Here is a 16,432-nt window from a genome sequence, read left to right on the forward strand (position 1 = left end):
CATTGGGTCATTTCAAGGTTTCCTGCCGACCAACGGAATTCTGTGCTGCAGCGTATTTTTTACGCAATCCGTCCGTGTGAATGGATGAGACAATGCTCGGGACTTGATCGCAGCTATTCTTCACTTACGAGAATTTTGGCCGCGATGTGGTTGGCTTAAAATTGCATCGCTCGTGTGAATGAGGCCTAATGGTGATCTACAAGAAATCTCCAGCTCCTCGGCGCTCGCTAGCGCCCTCGTGCTGCAGGGTTGTGTACTACACACGGAGCTCCTTCTTCCAGCCACTTTTTGCAATATTTGAAGGAATTACATAATTAGCGGCTCCTTAACGATGGAGCAGCTTAATAATAACTGAGAAGGCGAGATGAGAACTTTAATTCCATGTGACCCCCTGTTAATCTGTTGGGGCTCATTCACGCGGCCATATTTAGTCTCCGTCTGTGAATACTCCCTGCATGTTGCGGGTTTTCTATAGACATTTGCTTTGCGTTTTTCACAAAGGCAAAAAAAAATTGCAATAAGCCCCACTGATTTCATGCATAAATCCGCAATGAATCCGCCATGTCACCTGTCACCGTGTTCTCACGCGGCCCACTGACTTTAACCCCATAAGGGCGCGCCCTTTTTTTCTTCATTTTCAATTTTCTCTCCCAACTTTCAGAATGTCTTTTATTTCCCCATCGACATATTTGTCTGCGGGTGTTTTTTTGTGGGACGAGTCGTAAATGGCACCATTTATTGTACTAAGTGGAGAGAAACAGAAAACAAGCAAGATTCCACCATCTTTGGGGGCATCTTGTTTCTACGGCGCACGCACCGCGGCGACAATGACACGATAACTTTATTCTGCGGGGCGGGACCGTGATGATGACCCAAACTTAGAGGTTTTTTTTTACTCTATTACCTTTAAAACATGTAATTGGAAAATGATAAGATCACCTCCTGACCGCCATCTTCTGACCGCCATCTTCTGACCGCCATCTCCTGACCGCCATCTCCTGACCGCCATCTTCTGACCGCCATCTTCTGACCGCCATCTTCTGACCGCCATCTCCTGACCGCATTACTTTTTTATATTTCCACCGACTGGTTGTGCGCGGCTCGTTTGTTTCCGGGACGCTCCGTAGTTTCTTTTGGTACCATATTAAAGTTCATATAACTTTTTGATCGCTATTTTTCACTTGGAGACGGGTGACCAGAAAAGCGCGAATCTGCCGTTGTGTATTTTTCTTCCGGCAACGCTCACCAGGCGGGATAGATAACAGGTTACTCGCATAGATCAGACGTAGCGACACCGAATATTTTTGTTTGTTTTGATTTTTTATTATAGATATGGGGAAAGTTTTGTTTTTTTTTCTTTAACTTTTAAGACCTTTTTTCCAATAATTACTAAATCTTTTTTAACCCCTTGGTGACGAAGCCGGTTTGCGCCTTAATGACAACTCATTTCCAGTTTATTTATTTTTTTATGTATTTGTTTTTGGATTTCATTTTTACGGCGTTCAGCGTGCAGAATAAATAATGTGGTAACGCGATTCTCCGGTTCGCACGATTCCAGCGATTTAGAGTTTATACATTTTATAAAATGGTTTGCTATTTTTGTACGCCGAAAACACTTTTTTGTTTTAGGATTTGCCTTCCCAGGATCACATGAAGTCTGTATCCCCCATTATTAGGGTCTGTAGGTTCTGTTCACGGAGTACATAATGCAGCACATCATACCGGGCCGAGGCAATGACCCGAATCCAGGGATGTGGAGGAGGAACTTCTATGGCAACTGAAATAAAGGGAGGGGGAGGCAGTGACCCGGCGTACAGCGGATACAGCTCGCCAGAATTAGCAATTAATCGCCTTTCTATTCCACAGGAAGGGCGTAAAAACTGGCATTTTGATCGCAAAAATACAAAAAATAATCGCTCTGCTGGCACGGACGTCTCAGCGCTCTGCTTGCCATTTCCTCCCTTCATTCATGCGAATATACATTCCGTACGGGCGAACGTATTAACGCATGCCTTCGTGTGAATAAGCCCTTGAGATCAATGTAGTGAATACGTACGATACGTGTGTATCCGCTGTGTGAACCCGTTAGCGTCCGCTCATACAGCACATGTCATTCGTTTTTCCGTGCCCGTAATCCTGATTATTCTGCGGCGCTGCTGGCGCTCGGCCTGCGAAGGAGATGATGACATGACAGAGCAAAAATCTATTCAGTGAAATCAGATGGAGACGTAGAAGAGAACGCTGCGGAGATTTCCACGTACGGAGGAGAGGCAGCGGTGCGTGCAGCTACACGGGGAGATATGCTTCACTTCAGCTAATCGCGCCTATTTGGATGGCTCAGGAGGAACAGCGGCCGCGTTTCCCGCTTCAACGCTCTTTATCACCCGCAGTTACAACAAGCTTTTCTGATTTTGCATTATATACCTATAACAGATATATTCAGCTGCGCTCATCCGGCCGCCTATGGGGGGGGCTACTAATACCCAGCATGCTCTACTCTTATGTGTCTGTCATGGTCATCCGCCATTACCTTTACGCCTTTCGCACATGACCGCTTTATTTGTGGGGCTCCATTAGTGGAACACGTAGCCTTTGCTTGTACCTCTGATTTCATGCGGGCCGACCTTGTATTTAGGGTGCATTCATACGGCGATTATCACGCACGATATCCAACCAATAGAGATATGGTCAGATATCACTCCTGAAATGTACTGTGGGGTTGGAGGATTTGATTCACATGAGCAATTTTTTTTCTCGGAGTGAAAGTCTAGGATGTTAAAAATATAAATATGAAAAAAATAATAATTCAAGAAAAAAAAAAATTGCCTATTATTTTCTATGGAGTAAAAAATAAAAACGTTGTGTTGTGCACCAATACAGACGCAGTTTTCATGCAAGTGCGATGCAATTTTTTCCTACTGGAAATAACATGCAATTTTTATATGTGCGCAATACTGGTTTGCGTTTCTCAGACCGCCGTCACGCTCGCCCGTGAATAAAGCCTAGTACAGCCGTAACCTGGAGACTACAAAAATGCAACAACATTACAACCATCTGCAGCCAGCATTCACGCATGCAGTTTTTGGCGCAGTGAATACATAACACCAAGATGAACGCGTCTCGTCGTCCGTAACCTTTCATGACTTATAAAATAAACGAAATGTACCAAAACCGCGTGCGGCTGAAGCCCTCGAACCGTCTAACCTAATAGAAAGCAGTCCGCAATCAGAATCTATCAGTTAGCAGCAGAAAAAAATGGCATCCCTCATCGATTTCAATAGGCACAATGTAATATTTCATGTCACCTGTGGAGGCGCTGCAGCTAAACCGAACACTTGCTGGCAGACTGATCATTGCAGATCCCACCTGACCACTGAAGATTTTAGCAGAACAACCTATAACAAGATTGCTACATAAATACAACCCCAAAACTAAGCTTAGTACATGAATACAGCCCCAGAACCAAGCTCAGTACATAGATACCAACACCAACCTAATAATCTAAATACAACTGCAGAGCCAAACTCATAACAAGCTCAGTATATAGATACAATACCAAAACCAACCTCACTGAATAAATACATCACCAGAACCAAGCTTAGTACATACAGTACCAGAATCAAGCTCATAACTAAATACAGCATCAGAACAAAGCTTAGTACATAAATACAGTAGTAGAACTAAGCAAATGTGCTGCAGGGGTGTTGATGGGCTGACAGCGGCGCTACGGACCATCGGAGGACAGGAGACAGAGGCAAGCAATGTTGTCATATGACAGGAGGACCTAAAGGAGGGCAATGCCCCTAGCCTGCATCCGCCTGGCCCCATCCTTCCACCCGGTAAGCTAGCGGTCGGCACCTTGTAGCTATGGCCGCCCATGAATACAGAGATATTCCAAAAAGCAGTATTTCCCATCTCCAGTCCTCCAGTCATGATTTGGGTATTTCTTTTAGAGAGAATATCTGCGTCAATTTCTAAGTAACCAATAATAATGACGTCAAAACTGCGCAAAACTAAGGCAAACCGGAGCTGCCGGGGGGTCGTGAGGACTGCAGTCAGAAGACCTTCTGTGGGGAAGCAGATGGAAACACAGAATGATACAAATGATAAACAAAAGGTTTTGTTACAATTCTGTCAGCTATAAATATCTGCGTGTGAAGATCAAAAAACAAGAAAACCTTCTGCCTCCTCCACGTCCTCGAAGGGCACCAACCTGGGCGGCGGACCCCGGGCGACCGACTGTTACCGAGGATAGGCCACCAGTCGTTTACAACCGGACAATCCCTGAAAAGGGAAGCTGTCGGCACCTGAGAGCTCCATAAACTCAGGTACTTTTACACGTGACCACGGTCTCTCTTGTGCTTCCACACAGGAGCAATTGTCATTTGGTAGGTAAATGAGGTGCAGATCTCTTCAGGCCACCCACCTCCATTCGCTGCGAACAGGCAGTCATTCAGAGATGAGCAACTGCCTGTTCACATGCAGCAAAAAGTCGCTCACTAGTCACTTAGTTGAATGGGGCGAAAAAGACGTGACGAGCGGCTATGGTGCGATTTCTCACTCAGCACCCCGATGGGTCCCGCTTTTACACAGGAGAACTAATGGCCAAGATTGCTCTTATGAGTTATTTTTCAGCTGAGAGTAGACTCCTGTATAAGTACCCTGACCTACGGTGCTCATAGGGCAGGTCCAGGCTCATGGGGCATAGTCACCTGGCTCCGTGTTTCCGTGCCGTCTGCCATAGAAGTCGGTGTGGGGACAGTGCAGCGGACTCATCTCTGCAGGCTGTGCATGCACATACACTGTTCTCTATGGTTGTGCATGCACACAGCCTGCAGAGGAGAGTCCGTTGCACAGTCTGCCCACCTACTTCCACCTATGACAGGACAGGAATGGAGAGCCAGGTATGTATGCAAAGCACATTCCCAGACTCCTTCGGTCCCGTTCTATGAGCACTATAACTTAGTCTATGGTGCTCCTAGGTAATGACAGCTTCCCTTTAAATAACATGTCCTTGGTGGAGAAGTCACATGCGACTTGTGACCAAAATCCAGCCAAGTTGCATTTTCTGCAACTGTCAGGTCCCAGCATGACCCCATTGGCAATCATTAGATGCCACATTGTAGTGCGACATTGCGATCTTGGTCTTACAAGAAACGTCTTCCCATGTAACCCCAACCTAATGGGGCAGAATTTACTGAATCCAGCGCTGCAGTTTCCTGCACTGCGGGTGGCAAAGGGCGCCGCTGCACAGGGGAAAGCACTGAAAGAGGATACAGCGCTAAGTCAGAACAGCGGAACTTTCATTCTCAGGATTGGTGGAGGTTTGCAGAGGTCAGACCCCACTGATCATAAAGTGAAAGATGGGGATAACTCCAAACATTTGGAGTCATCACAACTGGCAAGAAGTTACATGACAAACTGAACTCTGCTATATTGGTCGTGATTGAAGAACAGAATCCACACTTCTGAACTAGGTGATAAGCCGAAGAGTTTAGGGTTACGGTTAAGACCCACGACTGGGAACCAATGACTGGAATCCATGAAGTGACATGATCAGTTTAATGTCTGCGCTGCTGTAACAATATATTAAGGGCAATGGGGTGAACAGGGCGACAGACAAGAATGGGCAGCTGCACGTCAGAAATGAGACCGTGGCCCTGATCCATCTCCAGCTCAGTGATGCTACAATTACACACATGCCACTAAAGCCTCATTCCAGATGGCCATCCATTTGTTGATGCAGGGCGCACAACCCCGAGGTCAATCCCAGCGCCTAACCACGTTATATCTGCGTCTGAGAAAGATGGGGGACATCAAATACGGCCTTAACTAATAAGGATCAGCGGCAGATGAACAACCAATTTGGCTCCGTGTACCCCGAGACATAGAGCATCAACCGAGGCAGGTCTGCCATTCAAGACTCGAAAGGAAGCAAACTCCATTATGGGTTCTTTGCTTCAAATTTTGCACTTCTGTACTGGACTGTCTGAACTATCAGATGACAGATTAAGAGACTTTTACTATAATGGTACAGCAGAGAATCCCTGCAGAATCCAAATACACAATCCAATAATAATAATCTTGTTATTTGTATAGCGCTGGAAGGATGGAAGGTTGAGTCGACTACCTGAACCAAGCAGGGATTGTACTCGCAACCTGCATTTCTGCTGCCTTAACATTCTGCGCCACACGAGGCTCACAGGCTATACAATGTATAACTTATGTCATAATGTCACAACCCAATAATTAAAAGGGTTTTCCCATATAGATAACTTCAGTCTATATATGCTAGGCATAGGGTGAATGGAAATCACAGAAGCAAAGATCCCAAAGTATGAGCCAGAACAGGAAGCCATTGACAGCAGCAGATCCCCTCTAACAGACTCGAGCTGGCAATGGCAGCAGCGGCTCCTGCTCTAACAGACTCGAGCTGGCAATGGCAGCAGCGGCTCCTGCTCTAACAGACTCGACTTGGCCATGGCAGCAGCGGCACCTGCTCTAGCAGACTCGACTCGGCCATGGCAGCAGCGGCTCCTGCTCTAGCAGACTCGACGTGGCCATGGCAGCAGCGGCTCCTGCTCTAGCAGACTCGACTCGGCCATGGCAGCAGCGGCTCCTGCTCTAGCAGACTCGACTCGGCCATAGCAGCAGCGGCTCCTGCTCTAGCAGACTCGACGTGGCCATGGCAGCAGCGGCTCCTGCTCTAGCAGACTCGACGTGGCCATGGCAGCAGCGGCTCCTGCTCTAGCAGACTCAATGTGGCCATGGCAGCAGCGGCTCCTGCTCTAGCAGACACGACGTGGCCATGGCAGCAGCGGCTCCTGCTCTAGCAGACTCGACCATAGCAGCAGCTGCTCCTGCTCTAGCAGACTCGGCCATGGCAGCAGCGGCTCCTGCTCTAGCAGACACGACTCGGCCATGGCAGCAGCGGCTCCTGCTCTAGCAGACTCGACCATAGCAGCAGCTGCTCCTGCTCTAGCAGACTCGGCCATGGCAGCAGCGGCTCCTGCTCTAGCAGACTCGACTCGGCCATGGCAGCAGCGGCTCCTGCTCTAGCAGACTCGACTCGGCCATGGCAGCAGCGGCTCCTGCTCTAGCAGACTCGACTCGGCCATGGCAGCAGCGGCTCCTGCTCTAGCAGACTCGACTCGGCCATGGCAGCAGCGGCTCCTGCTCTAGCAGACTCGACTCGGCCATGGCAGCAGCGGCTCCTGCTCTAGCAGACTCGACTCGGCCATGGCAGCAGCGGCTCCTGCTCTAGCAGACTCGACTTGGCCATGGCAGCAGCGGCTCCTGCTCTAGCAGACTCGACTCGGCCATGGCAGCAGCGGCTCCTGCTCTAGCAGACTCGACTTGGCCATGGCAGCAGCGGCTCCTGCTCTAGCAGACTCGACTTGGCCATGGCAGCAGCGGCGCCTGCTCTAGCAGAGTCGACTTGGCCATGGCAGCAGCGGCTCCTGCTCTAGCAGACTCGACTCGGCCATGGCAGCAGCGGCTCCTGCACTAAAATTGAAAGCGAAACCATTTTTTTAAAGATAGCAAAATATTACAGAACAAGAAAAGCACTATAACCCCAAATAAAGGAAGTTCCGTCAGGCCCCGGAATATCAGGACATGCTGAGACTTTTAGTTCCGTCAGGCCCCGGAATATCAGGACATGCTGAGACTTTTAGTTCTGTCAGGCCTCGGAATATCAGGACATGCTGAGACTTTTAGTTCTGTCAGGCCTCGGAATATCAGGACATGCTGAGACTTTTAGTTCCGTCAGGCCTCGGATTATCAGGACATGCTGAGACTTTTAGTTCCGTCAGGCCTCGGATTATCAGGACATGCTGAGCCTTTTAGTTCCGCCAGGCCTCGGATTATCAGGACATGCTGAGCCTTCTAGTTCCGTCAGGCCTCGGATTATCAGGACATGCTGAGCCTTCTAGTTCCGTCAGGCCTCGGACTATCAGGACATGCTGAGCCTTCTAGTTCCGTCAGGCCTCGGACTATCAGGACATGCTGAGCCTTCTAGTTCCGTCAGGCTTCGGGACTATCAGGACATGCTGAGACTTTTAGTTCCGTCAGGCCTCGGATTATCAGGACATGCTGAGCCTTCTAGTTCCGTCAGGACTCGGACTATCTGGACATGCTGAGCCTTCTAGTTCCGTCAGGCTTCGGACTATCCGGACATGCTGAGCCTTCTAGTACCAGCTCCGCCTACTTCTGCTTTCCCTTTGTGTCCTAATTTAAGATAATGTCATGGAGCAAACGCAATAACTCCGTCGGCCAGAAGCAGAACCACATCTGCCTCATTTACTGATCAGTCAGAACACTTTATAGTCGCGTTTTCCAATAAGATTACGATTCTTAATAAGTCGCAGCACGGGCAGAAAAAGACCCGCAGAGACATTTAAAGTTTCATGGCTTCAGCCCCCGGCGAGCGGCGATCAGATTTCTTTCTATCCACTAATCAGATTAAAATGACACGGGTGACACTCCAGGAACTGCAATGGGTTGGAGAAACAGACACATACATAGTGATAGATACACAGATTAGAGAGCGAGAGGTGAGAGAGTGTGCGACAGAGAGCACCGTAGCGAGAGCGAGAAAGTGAGAGGTGCAAGAGGGCGCAACAGCGAGAGGTGCGAGAGAGAGCGAAAGCAAGAGGTGCGAGAGAGAGCAAGCGAGAAGCACAAGAGAAAATGAAAGCGAGAGCGCATGCAACAGTGACAGAGAGCGAAAGAAATATCGTGATAGAGGGAGGGAGAGCGCAATAGAGAGAGCACGATAGACATAGAAAGAGTGAAAAAGAGATTGCGAGAGAAATAAAGGGTTGATGAGAGAGTAATGCAGAAAGAGCAATGGGGAGCATGCAATGAAGAGATCGATAGAGAGAGAAGGCAAGAGCATGCGCGTGATTAAAAAAGCGAGTGCTCGATAAAGAAAGCAAGCACGAGACAGAGATGAGTATAGAGTACGAGAGCAATGGAAAGCATGTGGAGGAGAGTGAGAAAGCACACGTGAGAGAGAGAGAGCGCACACACAAGAGAGCAAGCAATGGAGAACAAGACAGAGGGACATAGCATGCAAGGAGAGCATCCAATGGAGAATGTGCGATGGAAAGAGAGCTAGCGCACAATGAAAAGAGAGATCGAGTGCAATAAAGAGAGGGGGAGAGCTAGAGGGCGCGATGGGAAAAGGGGGAGAGCTAGAGGGCGCGATGGGAAAAGGGGGAGAGCTAGAGGGCGCGATGGGAAAAGGGGGAGAGCTAGAGGGCGCGATGGGAAAAGGGGGAGAGCTAGAGGGCGCGATGGGAAAAGGGGGAGAGCTAGAGGGCGCGATGGGAAAAGGGGGAGAGCTAGAGGGCGCGATGGGAAAAGGGGGAGAGCTAGAGGGCGCGATGGGAAAAGGGGGAGAGCTAGAGGGCGCGATGGGAAAAGGGGGAGAGCTAGAGGGCGCGATGGGAAAAGGGGGAGAGCTAGAGGGCGCGATGGGAAAAGGGGGAGAGCTAGAGGGCGCGATGGGAAAAGGGGGAGAGCTAGAGGGCGCGATGGGAAAAGGGGGAGAGCTAGAGGGCGCGATGGGAAAAGGGGGAGAGCTAGAGGGCGCGATGGGAAAAGGGGGAGAGCTAGCGGGCGCGATGGGAAAAGGGGGAGAGCTAGCGGGCGCGATGGGAAAAGGGGGAGAGCTAGCGGGCGCGATGGGAAAAGGGGGAGAGCTAGCGGGCGCGATGGGAAAAGGGGGAGAGCTAGAGGGCGCGATGGGAAAAGGGGGAGAGCTAGAGGGCGCGATGGGAAAAGGGGGAGAGCTAGAGGGCGCGATGGGAAAAGGGGGAGAGCTAGAGGGCGCGATGGGAAAAGGGGGAGAGCTAGCGGGCGCGATGGGAAAAGGGGGAGAGCTAGCGGGCGCGATGGGAAAAGGGGGAGAGCTAGCGGGCGCGATGGGAAAAGGGGGAGAGCTAGCGGGCGCGATGGGAAAAGGGGGAGAGCTAGCGGGCGCGATGGGAAAAGGGGGAGAGCTAGCGGGCGCGATGGGAAAAGGGGGAGAGCTAGCGGGCGCGATGGGAAAAGGGGGAGAGCTAGCGGGCGCGATGGGAAAAGGGGGAGAGCTAGCGGGCGCGATGGGAAAAGGGGGAGAGCTAGCGCGCGATGGGAAAAGGGGGAGAGCTAGCGCGCGATGGGAAAAGGGGAGAGCTAGCGCGCGGTGGGAAAAGGGGAGAGCTAGCGGGCGCGATGGGAAAAGGGGGAGAGCTAGCGGGCGCGATGGGAAAAGGGGGAGAGCTAGCGGGCGCGATGGGAAAAGGGGGAGAGCTAGCGCGCGATGGGAAAAGGGGGAGAGCTAGCGCGCGATGGGAAAAGGGGAGAGCTAGCGCGCGGTGGGAAAAGGGGAGAGCTAGCGCGCGGTGGGAAAAGGGGGAGAGCTAGCGCGCGATGGGAAAAGGGGAGAGCTAGCGCGCGGTGGGAAAAGGGGAGAGCTAGCGCGCGGTGGGAAAAGGGGGAGAGCTAGCGGGCGCGATGGGAAAAGGGGGAGAGCTAGCGGGCGCGATGGGAAAAGGGGGAGAGCTAGCGGGCGCGATGGGAAAAGGGGGAGAGCTAGCGGGCGCGATGGGAAAAGGGGGAGAGCTAGCGGGCGCGATGGGAAAAGGGGGAGAGCTAGCGGGCGCGATGGGAAAAGGGGGAGAGCTAGCGGGCGCGATGGGAAAAGGGGGAGAGCTAGCGGGCGCGATGGGAAAAGGGGGAGAGCTAGCGCGCGATGGGAAAAGGGGGAGAGCTAGCGCGCGATGGGAAAAGGGGAGAGCTAGCGCGCGGTGGGAAAAGGGGAGAGCTAGCGGGCGCGATGGGAAAAGGGGGAGAGCTAGCGGGCGCGATGGGAAAAGGGGGAGAGCTAGCGGGCGCGATGGGAAAAGGGGGAGAGCTAGCGCGCGATGGGAAAAGGGGGAGAGCTAGCGCGCGATGGGAAAAGGGGAGAGCTAGCGCGCGGTGGGAAAAGGGGAGAGCTAGCGCGCGGTGGGAAAAGGGGGAGAGCTAGCGCGCGATGGGAAAAGGGGAGAGCTAGCGCGCGGTGGGAAAAGGGGAGAGCTAGCGCGCGGTGGGAAAAGGGGAGAGCTAGCGCGCGGTGGGAAAAGGGGAGAGCTAGCGCGCGGTGGGAAAGGGGGAGAGCTAGCGGGCGCGATGGGAAAAGAGGGAGAGCTAGCGGGCGCGATGGGAAAAGGGGGAGAGCTAGCGGGCGCGATGGGAAAAGGGGGAGATCTAGCGCGCGATGGGAAAAGGGGAGAGCTAGCGCGCGATGGGAAAAGGGGAGAGCTAGCGCGCGATGGGAAAAGGGGAGAGCTAGCGCGCGGTGGGAAAAGGGGAGAGCTAGCGTGCGATGGGACAGAGCTAGTGTGCGATGGGAGAGCTAGAGCGCAAAGGAAGAGAGAGTATTAGCGCGCAATGGGAGAGAAAAAACGCTCTGTGCTAAAGAAAAGGCTAGCGTGCGATGGAGAGGAAAAGCTAGCGAGCGATGGAGGGAGAGATCTAGCGCTTGATTGGGAGAGCTAGCACACGATGGAGAGGGAGAGCTAGCACAAGGGAGAGAGCGAGCGAGGGAGAGAGACAGCAAGAGCGAGCGAGGGAGAGAGACAGCAAGAGCGAGCGAGGGAGAGAGACAGCAAGAGCGAGCGAGGGAGAGAGACAGCAAGAGCGAGCGAGGGAGAGAGACAGCAAGAGCGAGCGAGGGAGAGAGACAGCAAGAGCGAGCGAGGGAGAGAGACAGCAAGAGCGAGCGAGGGAGAGAGACAGCAAGAGCGAGCGAGGGAGAGAGACAGCAAGAGCGAGCGAGGGAGAGAGACAGCAAGAGCGAGCGAGGGAGAGAGACAGCAAGAGCGAGCGAGGGAGAGAGACAGCAAGAGCGAGCGAGGGAGAGAGACAGCAAGAGGGAGCGAGGGAGAGAGACAGCAAGAGCGAGCGAGGGAGAGAGACAGCAAGAGGGAGCGAGGGAGAGAGACAGCAAGAGGGAGCGAGGGAGAGAGACAGCAAGAGGGAGCAATAGAGAGACACATTAAGAGCAAGCAAAGGAGAGAGACAGAGAGCAATGGAGAGAGACAGAGAGCAAGCAATGGAGAGAGCGTTGGCACGCAATGGAGAGAGCGCTAGCAAGCGATAGAGAGAGAGCTAGCGTGCAGTGGAGAAAGCTGGTGTGTGAAGAAGAGAGAGCGAGCGAGGGGGAGAGAGAGCAAGAGTGAGCGAGGGGGAGAGAGAGCAAGAGTGAGCGAGGGGGAGAGAGAGCAAGAGTGAGCGAGGGGGAGAGAGAGCAAGAGTGAACGAGGGGGAGAGAGAGCAAGAGTGAGCGAGGGGAAGAGAGAGCAAGAGTGAGCGAGGGGAAGATAGAGCGAGCCAGCGATGGAGAGGCAGGGAGCGAGCCAGCGATGGAGAGGCTGCGAGCGAGCCAGCGATGGAGAGGCAGGGAGCGAGCCAGCGATGGAGAGGCAGGGAGCGAGCCAGCGATGGAGAGGCAGGGAGCGAGCCAGCGATGGAGAGGCAGAGAGCGAGCCAGCGATGGAGAGGCAGAGAGCGAGCCAGCGATGGAGAGGCAGAGAGCGAGCCAGCGATGGAGAGGCAGAGAGCGAGCCAGCGATGGAGAGGCAGAGAGCGAGCCAGCGATGGAGAGGCAGAGAGCGAGCCAGCGATGGAGAGGCAGAGAGCGAGCCAGCGATGGAGAGGCAGAGAGCGAGCCAGCGATGGAGAGGCAGAGAGCGAGCCAGCGATGGAGAGGCAGAGAGCGAGCCAGCGATGGAGAGGCAGAGAGCGAGCCAGCGATGGAGAGGCAGAGAGCGAGCCAGCGATGGAGAGGCAGAGAGCGAGCCAGCGATGGAGAGGCAGAGAGCGAGCCAGCGATGGAGAGGCAGAGAAGGAGCCAGCGATGGAGAGGCAGAGAAGGAGCCAGCGATGGAGAGGCAGAGAAGGAGCCAGCGATGGAGAGGCAGAGAAGGAGCCAGCGATGGAGAGGCAGAGAAGGAGCCAGCGATGGAGAGGCAGAGAAGGAGCCAGCGATGGAGAGGCAGAGAAGGAGCCAGCGATGGAGAGGCAGAGAAGGAGCCAGCGATGGAGAGGCAGAGAAGGAGCCAGCGATGGAGAGGCAGAGAAGGAGCCAGCGATGGAGAGGCAGAGAAGGAGCCAGCGATGGAGAGGCAGAGAAGGAGCCAGCGATGGAGAGGCAGAACGAGCCAGCGATGGAGAGGCAGAACGAGCCAGCGATGGAGAGGCAGAACGAGCCAGCGATGGAGAGGCAGAACGAGCCAGCGATGGAGAGGCAGAACGAGCCAGCGATGGAGAGGCAGAACGAGCCAGCGATGAAGAGGCAGAACGAGCCAGCGATGGAGAGGCAGAACGAGCCAGCGATGGAGAGGCAGAACGAGCCAGCGATGGAGAGGCAGAACGAGCCAGCGATGGAGAGGCAGAACGAGCCAGCGATGGAGAGGCAGAACGAGCCAGCGATGGAGAGGCAGAACGAGCCAGCGATGGAGAGGCAGAACGAGCTAGCGATGGAGAGGCAGAACGAGCTAGCGATGGAGAGACAGAGAATGAGCGAGCGATGGAGAGACAGAGAATGAGCGAGCGATAGAGAGACAGAGAATGAGCGAGCGATAGAGAGTCAGTACTAGCGCACAATAGAGAGACAGAGCTAGCACGTGAGAGAGAGATAGCTAGCACGTGATGGAAGGAAAGAGCTAGTGCGCAATTGAAAGAGTGATAGCGAGCGATGAAAGGAAAGATGGTGATCGATGAAGATCAAGCTAGAGCAAGCGATGAAGAGAGAGCAAGAGTGAGCGAGAGAGATAAATAGAGCGCGATGAGAGACAGAGAGCGAGCGATGGAGAGAGCAAGCAAGATGCAGAGACATTATAATGGGAACAGAGGGTGTGATTGCACTTGACCCCTAGAATCTCAGGAAACCCCTTATTATCTCTTTCCTATATCAGGAGACCAGCACTATTAATGAGGCATCACAGTTGGGGGTCCTGCTACAGATTTGGCCCCGGGACTCACAGCAAGAAGTTACACATTTTGGATACACAGATAACTAGATTACATAAAATCAGGTCACATTTCTTCACACCCCAATATTAACAAAACATTATTAACCCCTCATACCAGCTCTGTAATGTTTTGACGCGGCTGTTCAAAGTAATTTTGCTGCGACCCTCGGGATTCGCGCACTGATTGGCTGCCAATAATGTTGATTTCCATTAGGTTTAACCGCTTAGATGGCGAGGTCGTAATAACTACGGCATCTAAGGGGTAGAACAGAGGGAGGCTTCCTCCGTCCAGTCACCGGCCCACCACAACGGTGGTCTGACAGAGAATCCCTGCTCTGTCATAAACATCTGCCTAAGAGGTAAAACAAGAAAGAAAAATCCACCAAAGACAATGGCGGAAGGGTTACGATTTTTACATTACCCCCTAAAAATGATAATCGTTAAATTACATGTACCCTAAAAAAGTACAAAAAAATCCTACAAGTCCAACAAAACACAAACCTCATATGGCTTCCTTTAGCGAAAAAAAGGAAACATCGCTTGGCCCTTCAGACGAGCGAATAAAAGCACATCTGTAATACGGCTTTGCCCTATAGAAAGGGCTACAAATACGGAGGCAGATACACAAAAATAGAGCGTGCTGCGTTTTCGAAAAGCGGCTGCAAAAATACAGTCCCGTGATTGGCCCTATAGATTCACAATAGTTCTTTATTACGGTCCCCTCAACAAGAACCCTGAGCAGAGCAACGATACGCTGTGTGAAAGCGGCCTAATGCTCCAAACACGTGCGATATTAGGGCGTTATAACGGAATTACAGCGGAAATCCTCCACATACAGAACTGTAAGGACATAACGGATCATAGATAGACGATGCAAGCAGAAGGAAGAAAGCATCAAGCACCTTCTCAAATACTGACTGCTAAAGGGGTCTTCCAACAACAGATGCTTCTGGGACTCCCCAGAGATGTGGCCGGCTCTCCCCTGCTTGTCCCCAACTCTGTCGCTTCATGGAGGGCATGAGATCCTATTCCCCCAATAGCTGGGGGTCTTACAGCATTAGCACCCCTCCCACCAGACATTTATTACCTGTCCTATATCCATCCTGACCGGAGCTGAACAATCAAAGAATAGACGACCGATAATGCTCATTGGACAAGGAAAGAAATCCATTCCATCACAACTGACGAAATATGAGCCAACAGGGGATTTTAAGCAGTAAGAACTTTCATAGGACCCCAGGAAACCACCCAAAAAAATACAACCTAAAAAGTACTGGTGGCAGACTTCTAGGAAACATCTCTGCCACCTGAGATCTGTCCAGGTCATCTTCAAGAAGGTCCAAGTTATCATGCAAGCCAAAATACTGGACCTTAGGAGTGAGATCAACCAGACGGCGACCTAAAATGCCTTTTTACATTCCAACTATAAAGTTCTGCGAAAGACATTAATAGAAAAACCACCCAAGACTTGAGTAAGAGCAGCGGCACACTTGTGGCACACCGGTTAGTGATTACTTGGGATCTGTCCATCTCCGGGTTAAGTAGTGACACAATGTGCATGTTATCCTTGAAACACTGTGGAGGGTTAGAGAACTTGGATTTACACACAATGAAAGAAGCCTAGAGACTATCAGTGTGGGACCCCCGCAAGGTCCATCCTCATCCAAGAGGCAGAGAGGAAGCATATCTACAGCTCAACCTCACTGCAGACCGTGCAGCCTCAAACATCTACTAATCCCCCCCAATCACCCCAAATTGTTCTCCACCTCAGGAATTCTTATCTCTTGTTCCTTAAGATCATTCTAGGAGACTGCAGCCCCTTCAGACAAGAAGGTGATGGCCTAGACTGCAGCCCACCTTGATGTCCACAGACCACCAGAGTACTCAAAGTGGTCACCAGGGTGAGGAACATCCTGACATCTCAAGATCTCAAAGGAGATTCTACCAGACTGCAGCCCTTTGGAACAAGGAGGTGATGGTATATACGGCAACCCACCAGGTCCTTGATGTCCACAGCCCACCACAGAGTACTCAAAGCGGTCACCAGGGTGAGGAACATCATGCCATCTTCTAAAAATGTTCTGCAGTGACCTTTAGACAACCTGTAACACCATGCAGCACAGGAAGGGTTAAATTAAAATGCCTGCAGCACCCAATTACATCAAATAACTCCATCTGGAGATCACAAATGGTCTTTAAACTTGCAAGCCTCACGCATGCCAGCCTTGCCCAATACAATGCAGTACAAGACTGGTAGCCCACGACATAAAGGGCATTGAGTGGCATAAGAATGGTTGTGTTGTCTATTCATGCCCCTGACGATGCTTCCCATCCGTCCCCTGCCACCTATTGTACTGCATGCAGCCCATTGTCAGCTGGTTTTGTACCAGGATGTCTTGGCACCGGCTGGGGCAATCAGAGAAGAA

General features: G+C 52.0%; 1 protein-coding gene across 1 annotated transcript in view; it reads right to left on the minus strand.

The window, feature by feature from the left end:
• The window catches only part of PIP4K2A (phosphatidylinositol-5-phosphate 4-kinase type 2 alpha), a 108,893-nt gene that overhangs the window by 91,746 nt on the left and 715 nt on the right, over positions 1-16,432 (minus strand). The window lies entirely within an intron of this gene.

The sequence above is a fragment of the Eleutherodactylus coqui genome, chromosome 12 (assembly GCF_035609145.1).
Source record: "Eleutherodactylus coqui strain aEleCoq1 chromosome 12, aEleCoq1.hap1, whole genome shotgun sequence".
Taxonomy (NCBI): Eukaryota; Metazoa; Chordata; class Amphibia; order Anura; family Eleutherodactylidae; genus Eleutherodactylus; species Eleutherodactylus coqui.